The sequence below is a fragment of the Dermochelys coriacea genome, chromosome 16 (genome assembly GCF_009764565.3).
Source record: "Dermochelys coriacea isolate rDerCor1 chromosome 16, rDerCor1.pri.v4, whole genome shotgun sequence".
NCBI lineage: Eukaryota > Metazoa > Chordata > Testudines > Dermochelyidae > Dermochelys > Dermochelys coriacea.
The window spans coordinates 15,186,211-15,197,024 of NC_050083.1; positions in this window are offsets into that span (position 1 = coordinate 15,186,211).

Genomic DNA, 10,814 nt, shown 5'->3' on the forward strand with positions numbered 1-10,814 from the left:
AATTTTTCAACACATATCCAGAAAAAACAAGCTTGCATTATACCAGCTCCATGTGGATTGGATATAGATGCTGTTAAAGGATGCCTCTTGCCCAGCCCCCTTATGTAAGAGAGAAGATGATGTATTGGCCAAATGCAGTCCTTGGTCTAAACCAGTGCAGCTTTCATTGAAGTCAATGGAAGTCGATCTTTTTTTTTTTTATGACCAGGCTAGTATATTTGACCCATCAAGTGACAGCTGTGCATTCTCACCTCACTGAAATTCCAAGGATCATGGGTCTAGTCTGAGCCTGGTGGGGAAGTAGAAAGTGAGTTCAGATGAAAAATTGGGAGAGTACAGCACAATTACTGTTAGCTGTCATGCTCAGTAAAGTGGTGGGGAGCAAGGGCTTTCTCCATTTTTTGCAAAGCGTACTATAAAAATTATCACAATTGAATACAATTCATAGGGAAGACTTCTGGCCTTTGTATTTAAAGTATGACATCCATCTAGAAGCACTAATGCTTTTCATCTTATGGCTTTGGGCATCGGATCTTCCTGTCAGCTACACTTTTATCAGCCTCTGTGAGATACTTTTCTTAGTGGCACTCCGCTCCAGTCAGTAACGTTTGTGAATTTGTCTTGTATGTGTTTACTTGAAAATATTTAGCAAATGTTTTTAAAGCATGCCTCAAAGGCATACAGAAAAACATTTTCTCTCTGTTTTTAATGTCTGACCTCCATGAAACCCCCAAGTGATGTATTGGATTTTCTCTGCACTGTGAAAGATGCATTTTGAAGTCGCAGCTTGATATTAGTTTGATGTGTTGTACAGTACTTTATCCTGTTACTGTCAGTGATTCTAATAGGATCCTTAGGAATATGGAACGTAGGAATGTTTCAAATTAAAAGCTTTCTAATCTTCTTTTAAATAGATGTGCAACTGTGTGACAAGAAAATGTCATCTTTTGGGTTTTGGGTGACATCTGGGAACAGAGTTGCTTGCTGAAATAGCAGCTGTGTGTATACATGCAGCAAGGAAGTTTTAGGTTAGGTATGAGGGAAAACTTTCTAACTATAAGGATAGCTAAGTACTGGAATAGGCTTCTAAGGGAGTTGTAGAATCCACCTCACTGAAGGTTTTTAAGAATTGTTTAGACAAACACCTGTCAGGGATGGACCATCTACACCTGGTCCATCCCTCAGCACAAGGGTCTGGACTGATGACCTCTCAAGGATCCCTTCCAGCCAGACATTTCTATTGTTCTGTGACTGGTGTTGACTTTATTTTTACTGTGTCCAATTTACAGCTCTGTAGTTAAGGCAGTATCTCATATCAGCAGTCCCCTGAAAAACCCCTATTTTCAGGGGGTTCATAAATCCAATTGATGTGCAGTCCTAGCAGTTGACTCTGCTCCCATCCCAGCTGTGGAAGGTGGCCCTCGTGTGTCTCTACAGTCACACCCATTTGTCAACTAGGAGTGACATTGAGTAAGTTCAGTTTAAAGGGACAGTCCTAGAAATGCAGGATTTGCAATTTAATGTGTATAAGAGAGAGGGGAAGCTTTTGTTCGATGTGGGCAGGCTTTTATGAAGCTGTAAGCGCTCCATCTCCACACACATCCTGCATTTCACAACCCACTTAAGGTGAAGTAGCACTGTTTTAGCCCCTCTAGTACTAATGCAAAACCCAATATGTTAATAGGAACAGTCTCCAGGAATTTTTTTTGAGAAAACTGATGCTGAAGTTCCAAACTAATAAGGAGATGGGGTACATATCAGAGAGCTTAGAGCATGGCATCCTTGTATAGTGTGCTCCTTGACTACACCCAATCTCACCGAGCCTAATTGCGCTGCTGCCGTCCCTGTGGTTTCCAGTATACTTATAAATAGAAGCTGGTTTGGCCCAAGCGGTTGACCTTAAATTCTTTGCATTAATCCTCCATCGCTGTGGCATGTGACACCTCCTAGCAAGGCCGTATCAGCTGTGCTCCCCCAGATAGCTAACAAATCACTTGCTACGAAGAAGATTGGCTTGGTAAGAATGTGAGGCTGGCATGTTAAGCCATTTAGAGTTCCTTTTTTAGGATGATGGAAGCAGTTGGGGGTCGTCCCTGCTCTTTCTCAGTACCTGTTTAGCTCCTTTCCCAGTGAAAATGGAGTGGCAAAAGGATTGCTTCAGGCTTCAATTAAAAGAAAATACTTGTGGTTTTATCCTGACTGCAGCAACCCCACGATTTTAGTGATCATCTGCTGGAGTGAAATGGGTGGCGCCCAACACCTGAGAGTGGGTAGACCTCCAGTTTAGCTACGTAAGAAGCAAATTAGCACAGACAAGGCTGTGATTGATCCTTGGCTTGCAGGAATTACGTGCATTTTTATTGGATGGCTCGAGGGCGTGGCAACTGTATATGGAGCTGTTCACTTATAGCTCAGTGCACTTCAAATCCAACCCAGGCTGGTAGTCGCCGAAAGTCATTACCATCTGACAGCTGTTAGGTGGCCTGTCTGTGAGCTGATGGCTTCTGTCCAATTTCTAGTGGGCAGGTGTTCACATCAGAGAATAAAGTTACTATTCCAGTTGGTACTCTTGTTGGCAGTCCTACCAAAGACCAATGACTTAATGGCACTTGAACTTCCCTAGTTCTGTTGCCTCAGATTGGCTAATCCTTAAATAGCCATTAAGCTCAGGAGAGCAAGTCACCCCCGGGATGCCTTGAAGGTGACCTGGAAAGGGAGATAAACGGAAGTTGTGCTTTTGTTTTTTATGATGGAGAAAGGAGGTCTGAAAAGTTTTTGTCAAGGTGTTTTTTTCTGCTTTGTTTTTTACCTTTAGATATTCTAGATTGTTTTTCTTGTGCAGTATTCTGTATCCTAGGCAGAGGGGTCCCAAGGGTATCTGTGAATGGTAGTCAGATGTCTACAACATGGGCTATAAGCTGAAAAATAAGACAATGCCTCCTTGGTACGATGCAGTGATGTGAAATACTCTTCCTATCCATATATTTGAAGAGGGTGTCCAGTCAGGCTGGGGAGAAACCAGACTGGGTATTCCTTTTCTAAGGTCTATAACAGAGGGGGAAAATCTTCCTTTTTTTGAAGGATGCTCTTGTTATATCATAAAGATGCACAAAAGGCTCCAACAAAATTATTTTCATTTCACTTTTAAATGCTGTATTGCATAATGTGTGCTATCCCATTTCTACTCTAGTTTGCTTAAAATACAAATTTCCTGCCTACGATAAAGCGCTTCTGGATAGTCAAGATCAGAGGAACTTTGGCCACCTGTCAGGTATGAGATGAGGGGGGGAATATTGAACCATCTGTTTTTTGCTGAGGGAGTCGAACTTACCAGGAAACTAGCCGGTAGTTTTAAATGCAAAACCTGCTTCTCTGGTCACGACAGTGGGTGAGGGAGGGCCTGGGACAGGTTTACATACCTTGGGACGCAAGTTGCTGTTTGGCTTTTCTTAGGTGTTCCAGTTGTTCCTTTCCTTGGTATACAGGAAGCCCTGTTGTTTCTGGAGTTCAACAGGAACCAGTCTCATCTGGCTGCTTCCAGCAACTGCTGGGAGAAGGTGTGACATTGCTCCAACTGCCCACTCTTGTGTGAGCCATTCCACTACTTTATAAATAGAAACCCATACAGAGAAGGGCCTTGACCAGAGATTCCCAGCATTGTTTTCAAACCTTGGAGGAATTTGTGAGGCCTAAAGCAAGAGGAGATTTCTAGACCAAGTCACACTTGAGTGTGTGGGGGGGTGTCCTATAGTGCTGCTGGTTGTGTTTCTGGTGAGCTGTAGCCTGAGAGTTTGGTCCCACTCCCCTTATACTACATAGCAACACCTGATGGATCCTGAGTGTTATCTCTGCTCCCTATCTGTTCCCAAGTGCATTGATGTCGCATGTATTCCCAAGACGGGGATTTCTTACGGAGGTATATTGCTGTTCGCTGTGCCAAGCTGATTCATAACTTCCTTCTCTAGCGAAGTCACAGGCTGCCAATCTCCTCCTTCTCTCCCCCTCCCTCCATTCTCACATCCTCAAGTGGGTGTCAGAAGGCTCCAACCTATGACCCACTTACAGATATGCCCTTGAACCAAAGTTGCAACAATACTGTGTTTATAACTGGCTTCAGCTGGAATTAAGTGTCTCCCAGGAGAGTGTCACTAAGGTCTCAACCCTTGGGGAGGGGGGCTCTGACACTTCCTTTCAGATGCACCTTCCTAAAACTGCAGGTACCAGGAGGAGTTCACCCATGGCAAATATTCTGAATTCATGTCTTTGTGGAAGCTAGTTCTTAAACAGGCGGCCAAGGAGGCAGGAGGGAAGCATCAGCTGGAGGAGTGGGTGTGAGAAGAGTATTGGATGGATGGAGACATTGTCGTAGTGCCCCACTTTGCTAAGAAAAGAAACCTGGGACAGTCTAGCTTTAAGTTAACTCTTAAACATCGGTTAAACTTGTGATGACACTGCAGGCACCACCAGTGGTAGCAGGGATATGCCAACGTTGAGGGGACCTTTCTAGAGCAGGTCATGAAATACGGAGCTGGGGAATTTTGCTATTGATATCAACGAGACTGTGATTTCACCCCAAGCGTTTCAGGTTTGACCCACCACACCACACTCTAATTCTAGCTATCGCAACGATCCTTCAGCCACCATTGAGTGACATACTAGTCTAGACCCCAGGTGAAGGCCAAGTAACCAAGTCAGCTGGGAAAAGTAGCTTATTGCTGCTGTGTCTTACTGTTTTCCAATTCACATGCCATCTCCTCTAAAGCTCCATTTCACTTGAGGAAATCCCTGGATCCAGGCATCTGGCGCTCCAGCTGCACAGCCTGTACTAAACCATGGGGAGCTCAGATGCTACAGCAATGGTCGTAGTATAAGAACCTAGACGGTGTATGGGAACAGGTGAGTGGGGGGTGACCACATGGATGAGATTCCCTCCATCTCAGACTTTTGCCATTCACACTTGGTAGAAGAAACCAGCTGCTTTCAGGAGCTGGTGCTCTGCCCTACTTTGTTTTTCTCAGCCCTTGCTAACTTATTTTATCCTAAACCAGGCAGCTAGAGAGACTCAACCAGTATGTCAGGGAGGGCAGTGCCAGGGAAGACAGGAGAGGAATACTGAGTTATAACCTTAACAAATAACTTTGTTCTGCTCTTGTAGCTGTAAGGCCAGGTTTTTAACAGCTCAGCACTCAATGTGTCTTTTGAAAATCTGTCCCTGAGTGTGAATGCTGAAGCATCTTTGAAAACTTGCCCGGGGTGTCCTCATGGACTCAGATTTGGATACCAAATAGTATTCACAGCAATGTAGGAAAAGATTGAGATCTTGCTTCTGAAAGAGCTCAGGCCCTGTGCATTGTTTTATTTGGAGTTTTGTTTTTTGATTTTAGTTCTCAAGGAGATAAGTGACCGATAACCCTCCTGGAGCCAGGCCTAGCAAATTCCATAAAGACATGGTGTGAAGTTCCACAAAAAGGTCAGTCAGTGTGGCCCCCTGCTTTTCTCATACCAAATCCCAATCACCTCTAGGTTAACCTCTTATTCCAGTCTTAGACCTCTACCTAGCTCTGCCAACACACTTAATTACTGACAGTTTTCTATCCTGCCTGCCATTCCAGTCCTGGGTCACTTCCACTATCAACCCCTCCAACTCCTTTCTAATCATGAGCAAAGGCCAATTTGCAATTGGGGTCCCAGAAGGCTGATTAAACCTCTGCACCATTCAGGCCATGGTTATATAATGCCTCCTGTTTGAAGTTAGTGCCCCATGCCTTCTGCTGGCAGTAAGTGGCTGATGTCTGAGAAGATGATACACACATCCATCCATGCTTGGTGCCAGCGTTGGGTCTGTTGTTTTTTCCTGAGCTTCAAATGGTTCCTGAATGAAAACTAAAGCTCTTCAGCAAAGAGGAATCTTTTGATTGGGCAGCACTGCTAATTGCTGAAGCTAAATAACAAGACCACTTATAACTACATTCCTCTGCCTGCAGAATCTGAGCAAGAGAGGGGATGCTCGTCATGGGGCAGGTAGGAAAGCCACCAAGTGTTGGAGGAGGGGTGAACCGCCTATCTTCCTTGGTTATACCTACCACATGCACATCAACTCTAGCTGCCGTGCCAAAACCACAGAGCGGTGCTGCAGGGATTTAACATAGGCCACTTCTCAAAAGACAGTCCCTCTTGTTGCAGGCTTCACTGCTTAACAAGGACCACAGTGGTATGCACTCCTTCAATGGTAAGTCAGAGATGGCTGGACGGAGATGCCCTTTTTAATTGGCTGCAGAGCTCGGGAGTGAATGGTCATTGGAAATGGACCCTTTGACTGCACTCTCATGTTTATAACCCCAGCCAGGTGATCCTGGGATCCAGTGACAGCACTGCTCCAGCTGGTGTTGCACTGTCCAGGCGTGAGGGAAGTGAAGCATTGTGGTTAACTCGGCAGCTAGTGCTGCCTTCCCTCCCATGCCCCATACTACGTGCCAGTAGCCCTCAAATGACAATGCGGTTGCTGAGATGCAAGGGTTTGGGTTGTCAGTTTGTAAGGCCCAGAGGCCAATGTGACATTTTATTCATCACGTCCCCTTGGCTTTCATGCGTCTTGCCCTTGTGCATTGCTTCCAGTGTTGCATACAAGGAAATATTGTCCTGCATGAGGCCTGGGCAGGAGCGTGGTTCCTCGTGTCAAGGGAATTTTCCTGGCTGCATAGATGTCAAGTTGAGCCCCCGGCTGGAAGGGGGGCCAGCAGCAGCTCAGAATTTATAGACCAAAAACTGTGATTCAGCAGCAAAAGGACCCCTCTTCCCCAGCAGTGCAGCTTGGTCGGAGGTGTGTTTAACCTCCTGGGGGGATGCTGATCTCCAGCCCATGCACAGGTGTACGTTCAGCATGTTTTGGGGGGGAGCGAGAGGATAGGGGGCCTTCGGGAAGCTCTCGTGGAGACTGTCCTGTAAATGTCTCCCTTGGTATCACAGGGTTATTGATGCCTCCCTGACTGACTCGCTCCCATGCTGAATGAGGAGGGGAGGAGCACCAGCAGACCCCTCTATCACAGCCACTGGGATCCTGCCCCATGACTCCCCTCTCCTGGGGGAGGCTTTTCTGTCAGTCTCAGCTAGACCTAGGGCTGTCTCCTTTTTAATTAAAGCAAACTGTCGGCTCTTGCACTGAGGACTGGAGATGACTACGCTACCCTGGTTGGAAAGGGAACAACTGTGACTTCCCGAGGAGCAGAGAAGCTGAGGATGACAGGATTAGCCTGATAGTGTTGTCTTAGGCAAATCCCACCAGAGCGCACTCTCTCTCTGGTTTTATTTGCAGGTGGGGGGAGATTTGGGCTTCCAAGTATTTTGGCTGCAAATGAGCCTCAAACCTTCAAAATCAAAGAATAAACCCTGGGTTGATTTTTGAGGGGAGGGGCCTGAATTACCCCAAAACTATAATTTGCTTGAGGTTCAGATCTGACTCTTGAGTGACCTGGACAGCATTCAGACTGTGCCATAATCCAAGACCTGGGGAGAGGTGTGGGGGCTTTTTGTTTTTTTTCATTTTTTGTTTTTTTTAGTATTGTGGAAAGCCAAAGGGCTCAAATTATTACTTCCCCATAAAAAACTGGCTCCGTTATAAAGGGGACGCACCAAGGTTTAGCATGGGAGAGTCCGGTGGGAAAATTAGAACAATAACTTGTGCCACTTTTTTTAGTTAAGTGCACAGAACACACAGCACTCCGAATTAAAGATGTTTCTGGATTCAGCAAATCATCTCTGTACTTTACGGAAAAGCGTTTGTTTTAAAACGTAACAACATTGGGGAGTAAAAGCAACATCTGCAGCTGCTGCATGTCAGAGGTCACCACAGTGCAAGATGGCAAAAGACAAAGCCCAGCCTGTGACAGCAGATGGAAGTCCACTGAAAATGGTTCTGAGCAGCACCGTGGAGATAGATAGGAGACTTCCGCTAACAACTGAAGAGTAATAAAATCTGATGCATTATTCCACTTAAAAAAGAGACCATGAAATCATGAACCAAAGTGGTGAAGCCTCTGTGGAAGAGAAACTAGGCTCACCAGCTTCAACGCCCGCCGTCCCCATGGGCTGCGAAGAGGGGAAGTGTCTAAGAGTGGAGGCACTGCACAGAGAGCTTATGGTCAGTTCAGTTTATGGTGCAGGAGTCTGGCCACATGGCCAGTCCCCGTGCCATCTTCTGTAACCAGTGACTGGACTGTAATTCTACTTTCCCTGACAGTGTGTCTGGCCATGTGAACAGGAGCAAGAGCTGCTCTGGCCTGGAGCACTGTTGTTACCGGTGACCTCGAAGGGAAGTAAGTGTTTGGTGAGAGCAGGAACCTATGAGTTGGATGAAGCTGTTACATATTCTTCCAGCACCAGCCAGGGCTCTAAAATGCTTGAGGGACCTGCCAACTCCTGACATCAGTTGCTAAAGGTGACCCTGTAGCCTTTGATGTAAATGACCCATCCAGCCTTGCGATCGTCATTCCTTTTCACATCTGGTGCTCAGGCTGGCCTCACTGACTTGCATTTTCATTTAGCCCAGTGGCGGGGGAATCCTGGCATAGAGCTTTGCCTCCCTTTTCACATGACTTCTAGTCACACACCCCCACCACCTGACCCCCGACTACTTCTATAACCAGAAGATCTGGCTGATCTTGGTGGGGCCCTGATGGATTTTTTTTTTTAGTTTTCTGCTGGATTTCTCAACCTTGGCAATGAAAAAAGAGTGTTGGGCCTTTTTTTTTAAGATGCATGGGGGATTTAGGGGTTCAGCAATGAATGCAACAGCTTCTGCTGCTGCTCCTTCTCTCTGTTTCTCGTAGGAAAATATCTGGTCTCTGCTGGGCATACAGCAAGTGACTGGAGCCTTTCACCTCCTTGAGTGTGTAGCCCCAAACAGCTGTGAATAGACTGGAACTTTCTCCCCTCCCCCCCCCCCAAAAGAAAAGAAAAGAAACTCCAGGACATCTAAATTTAACTGCTATCAACATGCAAGGCTGGAGAGTTTCCACTGTGGATATGAATTCCACTTGGAACCTGTCTTTTCTCTTCTGTTCACAGTCTCCATCCCTGCAAATTCCTTTCTCTAAGCCACAATCTACAAAATACTTTATCCCCCAATCTCCTCCCCAGTCACATACTCGTATGCGTCCTCACGTTCATGTTATGCGTTTACCTATATGCTTGTTCAATGTCATGCTGCTCGCACTCAGTCACGGATACATGTCTATACAACCAATAGCTTCCTGTACACAGATAGTGCATACCTTGCACATGGCCTTGTAATAGTGTGAGAGATGCTCTGGCCCTCAAACAGTTGGCTGCAGCATATATAGAGTATAAAGGCCCTTGCTGTACTGATTGCTAAAGAAACACCCAGCTTCTCTCCCTGGTCTTGAGGATAGAGGGTTTAGAACTGAAGGCCTTTTCTCTTTGTCCTGGTGCCACGTGTCTGCTGTCACTTTGGTTAGCACTAGGTACCTCTAGATCTAATGGCAGGGGTCTCTCCAGTTTGAGTTAGTCAGGCTTGGTAGCTGGGGGCCTTAATAGACTCTCATCCCCTGTGAGTTGAGCACAGAAGGGGACTGCTGTGGTAATGTGGTCTACAAATTTACCATAGTCATAAGCTCAACTGCGGGAAAAGTGGGCAGAGGTTCATGAATGGTCATAATGAACTCTCTATAACACTGATTAAGGAAAGCTGTGAGGAGACAGACTGAATTAATTTAAACAGAAAGGGTCAACTGATACCACCCAAGGACTGTTACGATTATGACTGGTAAACAAGCAGAGCAGAAATCAAGCAACCAAAATTGTTGTTTTGGAAATCAGGCCTAACTGGTGGACAAAATAAGGAGCACATGTGCACCCACATCTACACAGCAGAAGCAGTCCCTTTGTGCCCTTTTTCATGGGCATGTGCTGGGCAAGCCACCAAACTGCCTTGCTGCAGTTACAGAAAGACAGCCTGCACAAGAGCAGGTGCCCTTGATCTGCCAGGAAATACTGCAGGGTGAAACCTCTTGCATAGGACAGGTTGGGCCTTTCTCAGACTCCTTGCTGAAAAGTCCCTGTCTGGCCTCGCACCTTTGGCACCAGTGAGTGCTGAGACAGCAGTGGTTCTGCAAAAGGGGAAGTGACAATCCAAAACTAGATGCAAAGACGTATTTCCTGAGGGATGTGAGGAACCTACAGTGCCTCTAGCTGAATGTCAAGAGGAAGTTGCAGTTGAGACCTAAGTAATGCCACAAGAGGTTCTATTGCCTAGAGCTGTTGGCCTAAAGCCCAGGTCCCTGCCTTCTCCTTGGACACTTTCCTGTTGGATTAGATGCTGCCTTTCTTCTTGAAAAGTGACATGAATCTGAACAATGGCAAGAGCTGGGCAGGAGGGGGGGAGGTTGAGGTTATTCCTATAGACCAGTGGTTCTAAAATTATATCCTGAGCCCCAAAAAGGTCTACAAAGCCCTGCTTGCAGGAGTGGCCCTAGGCATTTTTCAGCCACCACCCTCCCACATTGAAGTGCCATGCCAAAAAAAAACACCAACAAATCCAGCCAATCAGCACAACTGCATGGTAACCCCTGCAAGTTGGTACCCTGGGAAGTTGCCCTGCTCACCTGCCCCTATAAAATGGCTGTGAGTGCTTGGTAGTGCTCAGTATGGAACCCTTTGAGGAACAAGTGAGGGTAGGAGGTTGGGAGAAGAGATGGGTCTCAAGATGCAGCATCTAGGCAGATAAAAAGTTTAGCAAGCCCCTTGCCGACCAAGTGTGAAAACCACATCTGTTAACCAAATTGTGCAGAAGCTCAACT